At 35.8% G+C, this 20,587-nt stretch overlaps 1 protein-coding gene across 1 annotated transcript in view; it reads right to left on the minus strand.

The window, feature by feature from the left end:
- The window catches only part of LRFN5 (leucine rich repeat and fibronectin type III domain containing 5), a gene marked incomplete at both ends in the record, with an annotated part of 293,934 nt that overhangs the window by 133,162 nt on the left and 140,185 nt on the right, over window positions 1–20,587 (minus strand). The window contains one exon of the mRNA XM_081110418.1: window positions 16,552–16,727. The remainder of the gene's footprint in view (window positions 1–16,551; window positions 16,728–20,587) is intronic.

Consider the following 20,587-nt stretch of genomic DNA (forward strand, 5'->3'; position numbering starts at 1 on the left):
TATCTACCCTAATAAAAGAGAAACATGCAAATTGGTGTCACTCCGCTACACCCACAAGCCAATCAAATGAGTATGCAAATTAACCCAACAAAGATGGCAGTTAATTTGCACACATAGGCACCCAGTGGCCTGGGTCCCGGGAACATCATCGGCACCCAGGTCACTCCAAGGTAGACCCCGTGTAGGCCCTGAGCAGCCTAGGAAGGGCCTAAGCCAGGGGGCTCCTGGGCAGGGCCGAGCCTGTGATTGGAGCCAAGGGGGGCCCTGCCCAAGCCTAAGGCCTCGGCCAGAGGTTTTAGGCCTGGGCAGGGGCCGAGACAGCAATCGGAGGGAGATGGGGGGCCCCTGCCCAGGCCCCGAGGCTTTAGGCCTGGTCAGGGGCAGAACCGGTGATTGGAGGGAGCTGGGGGGCCCCTGCCCAGCCCTGAAGCCTTGCCCAGAGGCTTTAGGACTGGGCAGGGGCCAAGATGGCGATCAGTGTGAACTACAGAGGAAATACCTTTTCTGACCTGTCATTGGCTAAGCTCCCTGTATGCCACTGGTAATATTCTTACTAACTTCAGTAATAAGAATCCAAAAAGGTGATCTGGGGTTTTTCCACCACACTCCTGGGAAAAAAAACGAAGGTCCGCTGCATCAGGGCTAAGAAATGTCATATCATGCCCTAGCCAGTTTGGCTCAGTGGATAATGCCTTGGCCTGCTGATGGCAGGGTCTGAGTTCAATTCTGACCAAGGGCATGTACCTAGGTTGTAGGCTCCTCCCTGGCTGGGGCCCAGGGCAGGGCTCATGCAGGAGGCAACCAATCAAAGTGTTCCTCTCACTTTGATGTTTCTCTCTGTCTTTCCCTCTCTCTTCCACCTTCTCTAAAAATCAATGAAAACATATCCTCAGGTGAGGATAAAAAAAAGGAAGAAAGAAAGAAATGTCATATCCTATGAAAGACACATCTTGAAAATGCCTAAAGAAAGTTGTCATTTTTTCATGGTGAAGGGACTGGAGTCCGTGTTGATGAAAACTCCTTGGTGGCTGTGGTGACTGGCAGTGGCTGCAGCAGCGGGTGATGGGGCTGGTGCCTTCCCCTGATCAGCCCGGTTATCTCCCACAAAGGGAGGCCAGACTGTGGCTTAGGCCTGCTCCCCAAGGGGAGCAGGGAGCCGGCCTAAGCCGTTAGTAGGAAATCTCCTGAGGGCTCCCAGTATGTGAGAGGGGGCAGGCTGGGCTGAGGGACCCCCCACCCCCGTGCACGATTTTTGTGTACCAGGCCCCTAGTATACATATAAGTTCCCTGGTTAATCTCTCCCCCAGCACACACACTCCCCCTATCCAAAACTTCCCTATGAAGTTCATCAGTTTGTTCATGCTTCTATGTTTCTGTGTCTATTTTTGATCATCAGTTTATTTTATTCATTAGATTCCACATATGAGTGAGATCATGTGATACTTATCTTTCTCTGACTGGTTTATTTTGCTTAGCATCATACTCTCCAGGTCCATCTATGCTGTTGCAGATGGTAAGAGTTCATTCATTTTTACCATAGCATAGTATTCCATTGTGTAGATGTACCACTCATTTGCTGATGGGCACTAGTCAAACTTTTCTCACTGAATTATAGAAGGATTTTATGTAACTCGGTATAAGTCCTTTTTCAAGTATGTGTGACAAATATGTCCCATTGAGGTTTTTCTTTTTGAAATTTCATAATGGTAACTTTTGATAAAGACAAGTCTTTACTTTTAATATTATTTAATTTATAAGTCTTTTCCTAATTTTTATTTAATGTAGAAGATAGCTATAGTCTCCAAATCATGAATGGTCTTATGCTATTTTCTAGAAGCTTAATTACTTTGCCTTTGACATTTACATTATAATCCACTTGGTATAGGTTTTATATATGGTGGAAGGTAGGATTTAGATTTATTTTTCTTATATTAATAGTTATTTAATATACAATAAAATGTTTTTTCTTTACCCCAATGCAGTGCTCTGTAATTTTTCTTAAAAATTATGTGTACATGGAAATTACTTATTTGGGGAGAACCAAGATGGCGGCATAGGTTAACGCCGGAGTTTGCTGCTTTGAACAACTACTTCAAAAGTGAAACCAAAAAACAGAAGGGACATCACCCAGAACCACAGGAACGCTGGCTGAGTGGAAGTCCTACAACTAGGAGGAAAGAGAAACGCATACGGACACTCAGAGGAGGCACAGTGCTGAAGTCAAATTCTGAGGTGCGGAGTGCGGAGTGCTCGGAGCGGGCTGGCGACGGAGGGCGCGGTTGGCGTTTTCAATCGGGAGGGAGTCGCAGACTCTGAGCTCCAGATACAGGCGAGACTTTAGGGACCCAGGCTCAAACAGGAGAAGCGGGACTGTCTGGCTTCGGTCAGAGCGAGTGCAGCTTTCTCTCCGAGGATTGCAGCCATTGCTGGGACTCAGAGAGGCAGAGCCCCTGGGGACAGGACTGAGAGCTGCCATAACTGCTCTCTCCGGCCCACCCTGTTGATCCTGTGCGACCTGCCCCGCCCAAGCCCTGCACAGAGGCATTTGCTGGATAGCCTCAGGCAAAGGCTAGATTAGCACCTCCCTAGAGGACAGAAGTTCTCTCACTGCTGACACAGCTGATTCTCATAGCCACTTGGCCTGGAGGTCAAACCCTCCCTGGAATTAGCTACAACAAGACTTAACTATAAGACTGCGAACAAAGACCACTAGGGGGTGCACCAAGGAAGCATAACAAAATGCGGAGACAAAGAAACAGGACAAAATTGTCCATGGAAGATATAGAGTTCAGAACCACACTTTTAAGGTCTCTCAAGAACTGTTTAGAAGCAGCCGATAAACTTAATGAGATCTACAAGAAAACTAATGAGACCCTCGATGTTATATTGGGGAACCAACTAGAAATTAAGCATACACTGACTGAAATAAAGGATAATATACAGACTCCCGACAGCAGACCAGAGGAGCGCAAGAATCAAGTCAATGATTTGAAATGCAAGGAAGCAAAAAACACCCAACCGGAAAAGCAAAATGAAAAAAGAATCCAAAAATGCGAGGATAGTGTAAGGAGCCTCTGGGACAGCTTCAAGCGTACCAACATCAGAATTATAGGGGTGCCAGAAGATGAGAGAGAGCAAGATATTGAAAACCTATTTGAAGAAATAATGACAGAAAACTTCCCCCACCTGGTGAAAGAAATGGACTTACAGGTCCAAGAAGCGCAGAGAATCCCAAACAAAAGGAATCCAAAGAGGACCACACCAAGACACATCATAATTAAAATGCCAAGAGCAAAAGATAAAGAGAGAATCTTAAAAACAGCAAGAGAAAGAAACTCAGTTACCTACAAGGGAATACCCATACGACTGTCAGCTGATTTCTCAACAGAAACTTTGCAGGCCAGAAGGGAGTGGCAAGAAATATTCAAAGTGATGATTACCAAGAACCTACAACCAAGACTACTTTATCCAGCAAAGCTATCATTCAGAATTGAAGGTCAGATCAAGAGCTTCACAGATAAGGAAAAGCTAAAGGAGTTCATCACCACCAAACCAGGATTATATGAAATGCTGAAAGGTATCCTTTAAGAAGAGGAAGAGGAAGAAAAAGGTAAAGATACAAATTATGAACAACAAATATGCATCTATCAACAAGTGAATCTAAGAATCAAGTGAATAAATAATCTGATGAACAGAATGAACTGGTGATTATAATAGAATCAGGGGCATAGAAAGGGAATGGACTGACTATTCTTGGGGGGGAAAGGGGTGTGGGAGATGCGGGAAGAGACTGGACAAAAATCGTGCACCTATGGATGAGGACAGTGGGTGGGGTGTGAGGGCGGAGGGTGGGGCGGGAACTGGGAGGAGGGGAGTTATGGGGGGGGGGGAAAGAGGAACAAATGTAATAATCTGAACAATAAAGATTTAATTAAAAAAAATTATGTGTACATGGACACAATGTCTAATGAACATGGTGCAGTATAACAGTAAAGTGAAGAATGTTTTGGGACACTGTATGTTCTACCCCTCTACTTGGTTGTAGCTATACCTATACCACATTGTCACAATTAGTGTAGCTTTACAATAAGTTTTGATTTCTGATAGTGACAATCTTCCAACATCGTGTGTTTCAAAATACTCCTGGATTTCGTGTCCATGTTTGATTATAAACAAAGTAGTCTTTCAACTTAAAGTCATGAACTTTACTTTTATATTTATCTTGTTTGTTTTTTTTGGGGGGTGGGGGTTGTTTTTTTGTAAATCCACACCAGGATATTATGGAGGATTTTTTTTTTTAATTGATTCTTAGAGAGAGCAGAAAGAAGGGAGGGTGAGAGAGTGAGAAACATCAATGTGAGAAAAACACATTGATAGGCTGTCTCCAGCACACAGGATCTCATCTGCAACCCAGGCGGGCTTCTGACATATATTCTCTTTTGTTCATCTAAAAATGTTTTGCCTTTATTTTTCTCCATATGCAAAGTTCTCTTAATATTTGAATGTGCATTTAGTATCATCATGTATTCTGGAAGAAGTCTATACCTTGGTTATTATGGAATATTCCTCTAAATCTCTGTTTCCTAGTTAGTTGTTTGTTCATTGAATGCTGTTAATTTTCTTTTGATTAATATATACATGATATATCTTTTTTCACTTTTTTGATATTCATTTATTTGCATGACTTAATACAAAGTGGCTGTCTTTTAAGGAAAATAACATTGGGTCTTGCTTTTATATTCAATTTGATAATTTCTGCCTTTAAGTACAATGTTCATACCATTATAACATTTCCCTTAAAGGGGAGAAAATATAAAAATGGCCATAATCACCATTTGCATTCACTATTATATTAGATCTTCTAATCTGTTCAATTAAATAATGATAATATAACACACATTTACACAACACTATTATATATGTTATAAATAAAATTACATAAATGCAGGAACAACTACAAACTATGAAAACTGGTAAGAATTCAGAAAAGTGCTTAGAAGTTAATGATAAAAAGCAATGTTACTATGTAGACACAGTTAATTGGAAAATGTAACAGTTTGAAGTATTTGCAAAAATACAAAAGGATTGCTTAAGGTGAAGAAACAAAATGCAATATCCATAAAGATAAATGATTAAAACCTTATCATAGGACACGAAAAATTATTGAAAATATATCCAATATTAAAAAACTTAAACATATATATTCTTCCTAAACTAAAAGAAAAATTACATGTGATTCCAATAAAATGTACAACATGATTTTTGACTGATATTGTCTATTCCCAAAATTGAAAAAGGACAATGAATAAAGAATCAACATTAGCCAAGGAAATTTTGAAGGAGGAATGGAAAGAGTGGATTCATTCATTTTACAATATTTCAAGACTTATACATAGAATAATTAAATCACAGTATGGTATTTGTTCAGGGGTCATGAATATTACAATTAAATAAAGTAGAAAGCGAGAACTATATCTATGCATACATGAAAGCTCTTTGTATGGCAGAATTAGTTTCAGTTCACTGTGGAAAGTATGGATTATTCAGGAAACAATATCAGGAAATTGGTTATAAGTATGGCAAAATAAAATAGAACTGAACTTTACTCCAAATCCAATTTAATCTCCACACTACATAAAACATGTGAAAAATACAAAATATTAAAAGAATGAATACATACAAAATATCTATCTCTTCAATAGCAGAGAACAATTGCTTAAACAACAGACATACAATCACACAAAATATACACACACATCAAAATTAAAAGAAATTATTGAAAATTTTGTCATATTTAAATGAAAATATTTTATCTGGATAAGTAGTTTCTGAAACAAACTCTTTCCTGGATCTTGAAGTCCTTCATGCAAATTCTTCTATGTACAAATGATTTACATTTTTTGTCACTGTACTGTCCCTTAAAATTAAAGACTAAAATTAATAAATACAAAAAGAGCAGATGAAATCTGCTGACAATAAAGTACACTAAATTAAGGCATCTGCACTACATGTGAAATGTGGAATGGGTCGCTAGCATCCATATTTAAAATCTATGTATGGGTTGCTAGCGTAGGTAAGCTCCAGAATGTCCATCAAACATCAAAACACAATAATGAGACTCAAGAACACTCTCAGCTGGCACCATAAAGGAGAGCACTTAATGACTACCTCTCCAGTGAGTTTGAGGAAACACACTCTCATCCAGGCCGCCACTATGGTACCTGTACACCCTGTAATACATGTGCTCCTTCCATGACCAGAGGGGATAGGGTTCCATTTCCTTGGGGATCTGCAAGCTGTAGGAACAATTCCACAATCCCAAACACTTCATTCTCCTTTAGTGTCTGTTAACTGCTCCCCAGTGGGACTAAAATATCAGTTCTTTTATGCCCTTTTGAGAGTCAAGGGTCTGGTGCTGACATTGAAGCATGCTTGTGTGTTATTCATATCTTGTGAATCTATGTCTCATTAAAAAAGGGAAAAATCATGCCCTGGCTGGGTAGCTCAGTTAGTTAGTGTCCTCCCAATATGCCAAGATTGTGGATTCAATCCCTGGTCATGGTAGACACAAGAAGCAACTTAGGAAGTTTAAGTTTTTTAAGTGGAACAACAAACTGATATCTCTCTCTCTCTCTCTCTCTCTCTCTCTCTCTCTCTCTCTCTCTCTCTCTCTCTCTTTCCCTTTGTCCTACTTATTCAGAATGATTATAGAATGCTGCATAAGCTACATATAGTAAGTGAAATCACTATATGTCCTAAATATAGATTACTAATTTGCAAGGAATTGATTGCAGCATGTCAAAATGCACCTAATACTGAAAACAGAAGCAAGAGATAAATATCTCTAACTAGCCATTTCTCATAAGTATCCCCAGTGCCGTGGACTTACCACTCTTGTTATTTATAACATATTTGATGTATTCATTAAAAAATTAAATAACTGATATTTGTTGTTTCTCATATGAGTATCTTGCATAAAAGTACATTGCTAATTTGTATATGTTTTTGTTATTTTGAATGGACTAAATTAGAGATTTTCATAGAGTAGTCTATCTTTTAACTGAAGTTAGTATTTTATTAATGCCTGGATTTATTCCAAAAGTGACTTAAGAAATATTCTGAGGAAAAAAAGCATAAAAAACTTATATGAGTGAAACACCTGTTTAGGTCTATAGGACAGACTTGATAATTTCTGAGGTCTAAAATATATGAGAACAAAATATTTACTTCTTATCATGGGTATCATGTAGCAAAAATAAAATCTAAGGATACTACTAGACTAGATAGGGATGAGCTCTACTTTGACTTAATAATTATCAGATTTTTACTTGATATTTTCTTCATTATCTTCCTTTATTACCATTAGTTTTCATAATGAGGCACTATAGATCTCTTCACATGAATACCCTTGTACAACTGCATATTGAGTCTTATGTATGGATTTTGTCTCAAAATATTTAGAAATCGTTGATACTGATTTATAGTGAATAACAAAAATAATCTATATATATAAAAGGCTAATATGCTAAGTGTCCCTCCAATCATCCGACGGGTCACTGTGACATGCACTGACCACCAGGGGTCAGATGCTCAATACAGGAGCTACAGGGACATGCACTGACCATTTACAAAGAAACAGCACTGCGGACCTGGTGCTGACAAAGCAACACTCAGCTTCCCCCAAGTGGGACAGGCCCTCCCACCACCCCAGAGTGACAGCCCACCAAATCACAGCCAATGCTGCCGAGACCCCATGGCGCAAAATGCGGCCCACAGCCCAGCCCAGAAATGGTGGCTGTGGGCACCCGGTAATGATGTCACATAGCAACACCTGGCTTCCTCTCCCTAGAGACTAGCTTCCTTGGAGTTTCTTCAGCCCAGGAACACAACTTGCTTTATAGCCAGGTGCAAAAATTTTACGCTTTAACCAAATGTCTGTGAAACATTTTTCCTTGCCTCATCTCATTTGATTCTATAGAAGTCCTGGAGTAGGTAGATAGGAGATTTAGTAGAATCCTGTTTTCTTTTCATTAGCCAGAAAACAGAGATTTAGGAAGTTTAGAGACTTGACCCGACTGAAAAGAAGTAAGAAATGGTGGACCTTGAAAATGACTTCAGTTTTTCTCACTGTGCCAAATATAGTCAAACACTGCTGCAGTTAAATATTTTACCCTTTGTTCTTCCTGAATGGTCTACAATAATAATCTGCTTCGTGTTGATATTTACTGCTGTGTTGCTGACAATTACCTGAAAGAGAAGTTGGGGTGTTTCATTGGACTAGAAAAAGTTTAGCTAAATCAGAAATCAGGTCCAATTAAGCAAGTTTATTCTATATATGTAAAAGGCTAAGTTGACTCACGCATGCATGATTCATATAAAGCTCTCACTGGCGCCAATCACACATGTGTGTTTTGATTTGTCATTGTTGATCGTGAATTTGGTTCACACTTCTATTATAGAGAAAGGGCAAATAGTGATATTAAAACATTTCTTCTAATTAATTTCCTTTCAATGTACAGGAATCCATGCACTGGGCCACTAGTATAATATAATTCATAATATAATGTAATACAATATAATATAATATAATATAATATAATATAATATAATCTATAATAATAAAAGGGTAATATGCTAATTAGACTGGATGTCTTCCAGACGTCAGGCAGCCACAGTGGCAGCAGTGGCATGATGGGGGCATCACCTTCCCATGGTGCCCTCAGGGAGCAGGCCTAAGTTATCAGTAGGACATCCCCTGAGGGCTCCCGGACTGTGGGAGAGAGCAGGCCCGGCTGAGGGAACCCTCCCAGTGCATGAATTTTTGTGCACCGGGCCTCTAGTATAATACAATATAATATAGAACTGCTGAAAATTTTTAAAGAATTTCTTTATACCTTTAATAAAAGTTATTGGTATGTCATGCTAAATACAGAAGGAACTAAAAAAGTAATTCAGATGTTGAATATCTTCTGAACTCATTATTATGTGACTCATTCTTGAATACTATTTTCCAGGCTGGAGTGTTCACATATACAACCCATGGATGCCACAGGCCCACTCTTATTCTCTCTATAACTGTTGTAATTGAGTTATTATTTAATTATACTGAATGAAAATTCTGAGATTCTATAGTTGTATTTCAAGATGCATATAAGAAATGTTAAAAAATTCTTCATAAAATAACCTTGATAAAATGAAAATATTATATTAAAACACATAGTTTTGTCAGTGTTTACTTTTCAATTCTCAATTTTAAGTATAGAGTTCTTGTTACAAAACAGTTTACTTTGTCTTTCTGTTTCTTTATAAATAATAAATGTATGCTTTCAATTGCAGATTATTTTTGTGTTAGAATCATTATTGTAGTAGGCACTGAAATAACCCAGGAGGTGCTCATGTGCCTGTAATGGAACTCTATCTTCATGACATAAATAAGTAAGCAGGTTTTAAAAGGGTATTTGTTTTCCAGATATTAAACAGTATGTTAAGGCTTCAGGATTTAGCATCATAATCCATATTTGCATGCAAGTGATCAAAAAGAAAGCCAAGGTTTTATTACGGATTTAGAATTGCCAGACACCAAGAAAAGCCATTAGAGGGGAAAAAAAATGTTGCTTTCACAAACAAAGCTTTCTCCTCAGTTGACAAACCTTATCTGCTTGATAGTTTATTGTATAGAGGGGAAAATGTGTTTTTATGCCAAGTCAGTGACACAGTAAATATTCCTAAATCCATTTGGGACTAACTCATAACTCAACTCCTGCTTGTCAATATTCCCAATGGTGTGCTTTATTTATCCCCTCTCAAATATAAAATATATTCAACACCACGGAGGTTCTTCAACATTTTAGCCATTAAGTACTTCTGAACCAAAACTGTATTATCCAAGTATATCATCCAACATAGCACTTTTCAAAACTGTATTATCCAAGTGTATCATCCACCATAGGTTTTCTAACATTGTTTTCAGCTAGTAAGGATATGTCTACAAAGTTCCTACTTTTTTTTCACATATCTTCCCATGTAGTGGTAACTATAAATTTCATGGTGTCTTTCCCATTCAAATACGTCATCCGTAATAAAAGTTAGTGTTTAGGATCAATATACATAGACTCTTCCAGTCTGTCACTTTCTCCATATGGTAAATCTTGAATTTCCTTTTAGAAGCCTTTGTATTGCCAAGGTTTTTCTTGGTGTAAAATCGCCCACATTCAGTTTTATGTTGATGAAAGATGTTTCAGTTTACCCAGAAAATTCTAAATCTGACATATGCTAAAATATCCCTACTGACACTCACAATAGTATAAAGGAGGTTAACTGCTCGGTCAGTGGGACAGGTTGCTCATCAAAATAACTGGGATAATAACTAAGGCTGAGTCCGTACAAATTGGATTTTTTCCAACGGGTTTCATAGCCAATGCTTTGCAATAAGATTGTTTCCATGCACCCGATGTCAGCGGCCAGGAGTACTCTCCCCATGACACAATCTCCTGGGCCTAAATGTAATCATTATCTCCTAAAGAAAAGCATTTATTCAGACCTCTTCCCAGGACGCTTCACAGTAAGAACTGTAGTATTAGCAACCCACAGGGCCAGCACTACGTAACGGTAGGCAGAGAGAGCAGAGGCCTTTCGACGCCACATGCTGCCAGCTGAGACCTTTTTAGTTTTGGTGTCAGTACTTCAGGGCTTTGGGGAGAACTGTACATTATCTGTCTACCTTCTGGAATTTTCACCTAAATGGCACAATCCATCAGCACATTAACAACAGCCCAATGTTGAAAGGTATCTGTGGCCCAGACAAGTCTACTTCTACTAAGAGATATGTTTGCATAATCTCAGATGGAAGTACCTTTTTTCCATTGAACTCCCATGATCATTTGCAGCTTTTTATCATTATTTATCTATGGCAGTTCTTTTTGCACTGTAATACTCTTTCCACTCGTACTGATATATAATTATTTTTTAAACAAAAATTCCATTTTATTTCATCTGAACCTGCTTCGTAACAGCAAGCACAGGGTCTTGATCCATCACCTATCTGAAAACAAGTCTCTGAAAATGGTGCTCAGACTGAAAAGAGGAAAGGGTAGCAATTTAATGGCACTGGAAAAATAAACACCCACTGTGAATGGTAAGACTGCAGTAAACAGGGTCAAACTTTGACAACAGGAAAATGCAAAAAAAAAAAAAAATTGTTCCAGTTGATATCCTTGGAATCTTTCTTTTGTCAGATAAAAATAAAAGAATGCTCATTTCTTACATGATAGAAACTTCCTCTGTTTTACCAACCAGTGCCTTGGGTTGGACATTCATATTTAAACATTTGAAAATTCTTATTTAACAGTTATCATTATCAATACTCAGTAGAAGAATTTCATGCCACTACTTGCTGTTAGTTCTAGAAACACAAAGGTCTGGCTATTTTTAGTAGAATCATAGTTTTGGGAACTTCATAACAAAAGCCATGACAGTTCTAAAAAAAACTATCCCAGTAAATTACTAAAGAAAGGGGAAAATTTAAATAATAATTTTCCAGTGCCAACATTTCCTATTTGCTACAAATTTCTTTCCCTGATACTCCTATGATACTTTTTTCAGATCTCAGAAATGTATCTCTTAAAACACACACACACACACACACACACACACACACACACACACTCACACACACAATGAGAGAGAGAATGAGAGAGGATCCATGCCTGTGTTCAATATAAAAAGGGGTTTTAATGATGATCAAAATGAACATGGATTGTGACCGTATAGTGCTTACAATCTGGCAGGGAAGTCAACATTATCAGACACCTCCACAAAGAGACATACAATTGTAATGAGTTATAGCTACACTACGTTAAGAGAAGATAATAGGGTCAGGCATAGAAAGGAAGGCTTCTGTCAGGAGGTAACTAGCTTGTTGAGATACTAGGCAAAAAAAAAAAAAAATAGGTGACAGCAATGATCTCCTTAGGGAAAAACAAACAGATGCAAAGACCTAAGTGGGAGGTCATATGACAGGGAAGAACCTAAGGACTTCTGGTGGTTCCTGGAATCCAGGAAAGGAAGGGAGCATTGTGGGATAAGTTGGGTGCATTTAGAAAAGTGCTAAATCATAAGAGCATGTAAGTCATGATAAGGAACTTTGTCTATAGAGAGATATGATGTCTCAGTCTTGTGTCTCTAAATCTCTCTTTGGCTGCTTATGGAGAATAGACAGAATAGGTGCCTCTGTGTCTATAATAATTTAGGAGCCTCTGGAGTAGCCCAGGGGCAACATTATATTATTTGGGACTGGGAAATGGTGGTCCCAAATGGAAAAAAGTGGATGAATTCCAGAAGATTTTTTTTTGTAGGTAAATATGACCGGATTAGGTGACAGAATTGTGGAATGAGGGAGAGAGGTGACAAGATGATGCCTATTTTTTTTATCCGGTAAATTGTGAAGGCATATACTGAGCTCAGAAATGTCTAAAGAGTATATTTGGAGGGAGAACCAAGTGCTTAGTTTGCAACATGTTAAATTTAAGGCACTTAGGAAATTGGATGTATCAAACTGGACCAAAATACATACATTCATGATAGTCATTAAAACTTTGCTTTCTTTAAGAATTTTGCACTCTTCTTTTTAAAATGAGCACTGCATAGTATAATATGTTTCCTCTTTGTTCTACCTTTTGGAATTGGGATTACTAAACCTAATTCATGTAACCATCTTAGTATTCATGGTTAGCATATTATGGTAACGCTAATTTCTAACTGTGCTTTTGTGGCTCAAGTGTCTGGTATGATTTCAAGTATATAAATATTTACCTAAAGATATTAAGCATAAAAAACTGATCTGGTTGAGAGAATATACAATTTTTAAAGTATATCAAATATATAGTATAAGAATAAAAAATAATGTTTATTAAAAACTATTAGAAAGTATCAACTAATGTTTGCAATTATTATGATAAGTCAACTAATGTTATCAGAGTTGATATTTACAAGTCTTAAACATCAGGAAATTTGTTTCAGCAAAATAAAATTATTTTAAATATTACATATAAAATGTTATTAAGCAAACCTTAATATAAAGAAGGCATATTAGTTTTATAGAGTGACCATCATTGCTATTATGTGTATAGTAGATTATCTTTAGATATATATGGATCTATTTATACAGGCATACAAATCTCCTGTTCAGACATTATTGTTTATTGTTTAAATTCATCAGTGCTTTAGTTAAACCAGAAACAATAGCAGAAACAGACAAAAGTACTATTTTACTGACCAAGACTAATTGAAAATGCCACATATGAGAAACATAACCATCATAATAACCACCACCTCTTCAACTGTCCTGCACTAATAACTAATGGATATCCCATTGCCTCATTATTGTACTACTTCTCCATTCATTATTTCCTCCAAGAAAGTTCCCAGTATTCCATTTATCTTTTAAAGGGATTTAATGGATGTGCTATGAATTTTCAATGAGCTATTTGAAATTTGGGGAACCTAATTAGGAATGTATTTACTTTCTCTTTTTTTCAGGGTGATTAATTCCATTAAAGAATTTCAGCCTAATGTTACTCCAAAGAAAAAATAGGAAGGAAAAAGAAGATTCTACTTCTACGGACTAATGGACTGCTATTTAAAAAAATTGAATTAAGCATTAACTCAGAAGAGACATTTTCAATATATAAATTATTTCTGTTTAGCCTTCTATTGCCAGGTTAATTAAGTAAATCCTTTGGCCTTATTGCCATTAGTAAATGAAAATGTATTTGAATTAACTAAGTCTTATGATTTACACAAGGGAATCTATATCAGTAAATATATTTCCTTTGCTAAGAGCTTTCATGACATCAGATGTTTTATTTTTAAAAAGTCAGCCGTATTCATGGAAAACAAAAATTCATTAATTATCTAATTGTTGGCCAGATAAAATCTCTGGAGTTTCTTACGTGGTTGCTTTTAAGAAACAAACCCTATACATTTCCATGTCTTCCAATGTGTGAATTCAACCAGTCTTAGACAGGGTCCTTCATTTCTTTAAGGAAAATAAAAGATGAAAAATCTAGAATATCTTCCTCAAGTTTCTTTATTTAATAAAAAAACTCAAGGACCTAAGCAACAAAAGCAATTTTTAAGATAAATGAGTAAATCATCTACCAAAGGAGTACAAGGTAATAAAATATACATAGAAGAAACCTATGCTAAAACAATGACTTCTTATCTGTCTCCCACATACTTAGACTCATCATTTTATACTACACTTATAGCTATAATAAATTAATATAACCTAATATATCCTTTTTGTTTACCTCTTAAAAGTGGTCCTTCTACATTATTTTGAGCACACTAGCAAAACGTACTGGCTTCCTGCTTTAAAACTTATGTAATCCATAGCACCATGATTCAGAAATAAATTCTTAAACAACAATCTCTATGCTCTCTGAAGGGCATAGCCATTTCTATTGCTGGCATACTGAGCTGTAATATGCTGGAAAATAAACGAAGGTTATGAAGTGTCTTCTACCCTTCCTCTCAAGGAAATTTCAATTGCTAAGCACCTAATTACCAAAAGATAATATCAGTTCTAACAAACCTTGCTCTTTATAAAATTTCATCCACAGCATTTTCTGTGTGGTGACATTTTGATAAAAATATATTCCTAAGAGCAGCAAGAGATGCCTATATCAAATAGTGGGGAGAAGGAGGGATAAAAAGAAATATGTCAAATGTAAACTAAGTAAACTATAAAAATGGCAAAACAAGAGAATCATAGGTATGGACCAGGAAAGTAAGGAATTTTCTAGAGAAATTGTCTTGACTTTTCAAATCCTATGAACATAGTCATGTAATTAATGCATTTATCTGATTTATCCAGTAATTAGAAAGCCCAAAAATATATATGTAGCTTAGAATTTGTCTCCTGATTTCAATTCATTTTCCTATATGTGATTTCCCTTTCTTCAGTTTTTTTCAGTATTAATATTTATAAGCAGCCACAAAGTCTCCTTCAATGACACAAAAGGAATATGTCAGTCAATAATCCAACCAATCAGGAAAAGTTTTATTTCTAGTTCCACCCCCATATCTCCATATACCACAAGTGATCAATGTCATAGAATAAATGCTTGATTTTTTTTCATACTCACCTACGGATATGTTTATTGATTTTAGAGACAGGAAGAGAGAGAGAGAAACAACAATGTGAGAGAGAAGCATCAACTGGTTGCCTCTTGTATGCACCCCAATAGGGGATGGGATCTGCAACTAAGGTATGTGCCCTGATTGGGAATCAGACCTACAACCTTTCGGTGTATAGGATGACACTGCAACTGAGCCACACTGGCCAGGGTGAGTGCTTGATTTTTATGAATCAAAAGGCCAGTGATTTTATCTCATCTTTACAAATCATTAGTCAAGATACTTTGATAAAATACTTGTTCATTCTGCATCTGTTTACTCACATGCAAACTTAGTATTTCAATTTTCCCCTGTCTATTCCTCAAAGCTGCAAATATAAATTATGGTAATGCATTGTGAAACAATCCTAAAAAATCAGAAAATTCCATAAAGATATAGGTCATAAACATAAAAAATTGTATATTTTGTATCTCCAGAAATATGACAAAAAATAACAATTAGTGACTAGTGTTGGTTTAATTTGTACATTAATTTATAAGGTTTTTTAGTAAACCTCTCCTATGTGTTTTTTTTTGGGAAGACATTGCCTGTTTTTTATTGTGGACACAAAACATTTAAGATATACTCTACACTTTCTAATTATTTTTATATTGCAATATGACATGAGTTGGATAGAGAATGTTTAGATACAATAGGGTGCTAAAATGTAGAAAGAGAATTCATTACTGAAAATTCCATTTTTTGATTCTATAGTAACACAAGGCATAGGATACATATGTGACTAGTCTTAGTCATTATCTGGTGTTCAATTATCAAAATGTACAGAATTTCTTTTCAAGTCAGCAATTGTTCACTCTAAGGATTATTTCCCAGCATAGGCAATATACGCTCAAACACTTAGCAGAGTTTCTAGAACATAGCTGATGTTGAGTAAAAATTAGCTTGCTTCTTCTATTTCTGATGGTAAAATAAGTAAGGCTATCAGGTTTTTTGTTTGTTTGTTTGTTTGTTTTGTTTTTCTTATACTAGCAAATCCACCTTTATCCTGCCAATAATTTTCCTAGAAATAAATAACACTATGTAAGTACTGGGTATGTACTTTTTCATCAAAAACCCAATAGATCTATAGGTTATCATTTATCATTAAGAAATATGGGGTGTCCCAAAAATGTATACACACACTTTGAATAACTATAAAGGCAGTGTTTATGAAAATACATGTCATTTTCAAAATTGAGCTCTCAGCTGTGAAAGTGTATACACAATTTTGGAGACACCCTGTATAATTTTAGCTTTGAAACACAATTAGCAATGAATTATTTTCAACCACTGAAGTCAGCAAAAATTAGGACATTCTTTTTAACTGGAAGGAGCTCCCATTGGCAATGATCAAACTGAAGGCAATTAACTTACTTCTGGAGCCTGAAGAGTTCCTCACTGCTGTGAAGGAGTCGGCACTCTGCCTGGCTGCTGCAGAAGACGGACAGGGTGAGAGCATCTCCAAAACTGAATCTGAGGCTGGTGTCAGAAGTAAGGGTGCTCAGCTACTGCATGGCTTCCCGACACCTGGCTGAATGGTTACAGGGACTCTTCAAAGGAGACAAGCACAAAAAAGTTGTATCAAAATATGTTTAGGAAGTATCTTTGATAAATATAGTTGCTGTTAACTGTGTGATCAACCTCAAACTATATCAGGGATATCACTAAATGGAATTTAAATAGATTTGCATAATGAGGCTTTCCAGAGGAATGTGCAATATGCTCTGATTTCAATAGATATGTTGCATTCTGTTTTTTCATTTTGGAAGGAGACTTCTTATCTCATAATTGAAAATAGCTTAAACAATCAACAGATATCTAGTTCAATTTTATTGATAGCATTTCCATTAATTCAACTTTCAAGCGAATGTTAAAAAATGTCCTTAGTCAACAAATGTATAATCATCACCTACTATGCACCAGATACATGACCCTGGGGATATATCACCGAAATGAAGCTCTTAAATCCTGCCCTCATGAAGCTAATAGTCTTATGTTGCATTGCCTGTATTTTCTTCAATAGAGAAACTATTTCAACACACAAGTCTATGAAGGAAATACACAGGTATGCCACTTGTATTTTAACCTTCTGTCAGAAGATTGTTGATTTCTATCTATGTCTGAGGGTTCTATGTCAATCTAAATAATAATAGACCTAGCTTTTTAAGACACAATATTTAATCCCCCCATGATTCTTGTAATAAAACCAACTAATACTCAACCACTATCATTCTAAATGCAGAAATGAGCTGAATTTATAAAAATGTTCTTGAAATGAATAAAAGAATTGTAATTTTACTAGGCTATGACTTATTTCATCTACAGAAGCAAAAGTGAGGAATAATACAATTCCAAAGTGTAACAATAAAAAAAATAAAACGTGTATAAGATGATACAAATATAACTCAGGTTAAATTTATTGTTCCTGCTCTTTTCATTTTTAAAGATGTCTGAATGAACTTACAGAGTCAAAATTCAACTTTCTAGACTTTTGTTATTATAAAGTGATTTAACCAAGGTCAATATACATGTATCTATGAGTGAATATAGATATAATAAATTACTAGAAGTAAAATGTTTAGAACAAGAAGCTTCATTGTTTTTGAAACTCTGATTATGTCCTCTTCTTTGCAGTGAAGAGGTAGTATAAATCAAGAGTAAATTTGAATTTATAATGATGCTTTATATTATTGCATTATGATAGCAAAACATAAATATTTCCTATAATGATCTTAACAACAACAAAAAAGGATTGATGACCAACAGTGTTTACATGTATTCATTTTGGCTTGAAGAGTTTAGTAACTATTATAATCCTATCTAAATTCTAATTTCCCAGCGAAAGTTTTTTTTATGTATGGTTGCATTATTTATAAATGATAACATTTCCTTTTTATTATAATACTTTTATTAAGAGCTTAATGTGTGCCAAATATGAAAATATGTATTATCGAAGGCAATCCTCTCAATAATAAAATGAGATAAGTTACATTTACCTATATACTGGTATAAGAGGCAGGAGTAGAAATATTTCAACTAACCTTTGGCCAGGTAATATAGCTAGTAGTTGACAAAGCTGGGGTTTTCACCTAGATCTATCTGACTACAAATCAATGCTCTTATATCTTATGATGTAAGATTTCAGAAAAACATAAATTCTATAGTAAAGAAACTTAATAAGGTGTTTTTTTTAGTCCATATACTTTGACCAGTGCAATGCCAAAAACAGTTAGATTGGAATTTGAACAATACAATTTTTCCAGTGTTTCCTTTTCTTCTTGATAGTATGCTGAAATAAAACATCTCATAAGAAATTCTGATCGATTTCTTAATTCCAGGTTGATATGTTGGCCTTCTTCCACAGTCTTAGAAAATCTGGCAACAGTTAATTTATATGCACATGTATTCCCAAGAAATATGAATCCCCCTCTAATGATTATCTTGAATGATGATACTAAACTCTGAAAGAACTAAGGAAACTGGCAAAGCTCTGGAAGTTATTACAGAATATCTTTCATAAAACGGCAACTCATGACCCCTTCCAGTCCCTAATAGAAATTTCTTCCCCTCGGTCTGTGCTGAGTGTTCATCAGTTGTCTAAACATATGCAGATGCTCTTCTACTTTCAAGGGGTTATGTCCCCAAAAACACATAATTTAAGTTGAAAATACATTTCAACTAACCTACCGAACGTCATAGCTTAACGTAGCCTACCTTAAATGTATTCAGAACACTTCCATTAGCCTACAATTGGGCAAAATCATCTAAGCAATGAAAACACTGTAGAGTATTGGTTGTTAACTCTCATGATTGCCTGGCTGGCTGGAGCTGTGGCTCATTACCAATGCCCAGCATCATGGGAGAGAATTATACCACATATCACTAGCCCAGGAAAAGATCAACATTCAAAATTTGAAGCACAGTTTCTACTGAATGGCATCGCTTTCACACATCATACAGTCAAAAAATTTAAGTTGGATATCCTAAGTCAGGGAATGTCTGGTCTGTACTTTGATCCCAATTTCACTATCAGCAAAGGCAGGATGTTAACATCTTATAAACTTGGTAGAATCATAGCAATAATCATATCACTCAGTTTCTCTTTTAAAATAAAAAAAAACAGAAATAATATTACAAAAAGCTGTAATTATTTCAAGGCATAATATCTGAAGGTACTAAGCATGGTGCTTTATTCTTTGTAGACATGCAATCATTTTGTTTCCCTCAGGAAGCTTTTCCTAAGGTTGCCCTGAGTTTTAACCCATTGAACACAATGGAAACCCTTGAAATATTCAAAGATAACAGTAACGTGATCTTAAATATTTCCATCAATTTAAAAATCCATAGAGATTGAACAATTATGAATACACCAAACGGTATCATTACCAATCTCTTTCCATCTTATCTCTAATGGTACAAAATATATAACATGAAGAAGGTGTTTTACAGTAGTCTTTAATTATATTTACCTTGTGTGAAAATGATTAAACATTTAATCATACAGATGTTTGATTCCATGATGCAAAAAAACCAGCTGTTTCACTGCAACTCATTTACTTAATAGTCATCCTATATAATAAAAGCCTAATATGCTAAGTGTCCAGACTGTTCATTCGACCATTGGACCAGTCGCTATGATGTGCACTGACCACCAGGGGCAAACACTCCGACGGTAGGTTACCTTGCTGCTGGGGCCCCGCTGGACATGCTGTGGAGGCAGCCAATTGCTGTTTCCCTTTCTCATAGATGTTTCTCTCTCTCTCTCCCTCTCACTACCTCGCTCTCTAAAAATTAATAAAACATGTTTGCTTTTGTTTGTTTAAAAGAGGAATAACTTAAAAACATTTAGGGAAGAAATATAGAATAAAATTGAAAATAATTTCACATTGAGTTTTTAAATTCCATAAATATTCAGAGAGATTCATATGCTTGAACATGAAAATGCATTTGTGTTGCTGAATAAAATGTAATATTATATACTCAAATATAGAAAAATGTTTACAAATTATTATATACATCCAGAATCCTATGATAAATTAATGCACCCCTAGAGAATTCATTGCTTAATGTAAATGTCACAGTGTAAATGAAAACAACTAATCATCCTTTCCTCTAATAGCAAGAGTTCAGCAGTTAAATAAAACATAACTCTTGGTGACCTGAAAATTTTTATTACTGCCTTTGTAATTTCCCATTCAACAACTCAAGAAAATAACTTTAAATGATGGGTATATTTCAATAAGAAACAACCCACGGTGAAGGGCTTTTCGGAGAGGGGCAGAGGAAAAGTAGAGGTGGGGTTGACTTTGAAATGTTATTAAGGATCTAACTTATTCACTAAATTGTATAATGATAATTTAAAATAATATTTTTCATTGTGACAAAACAGATACTAGTTAGTAACTGATTT

Source organism: Myotis nattereri (assembly GCF_964212035.1).
Source record: "Myotis nattereri genome assembly, chromosome: 1".
NCBI lineage: Eukaryota > Metazoa > Chordata > Mammalia > Chiroptera > Vespertilionidae > Myotis > Myotis nattereri.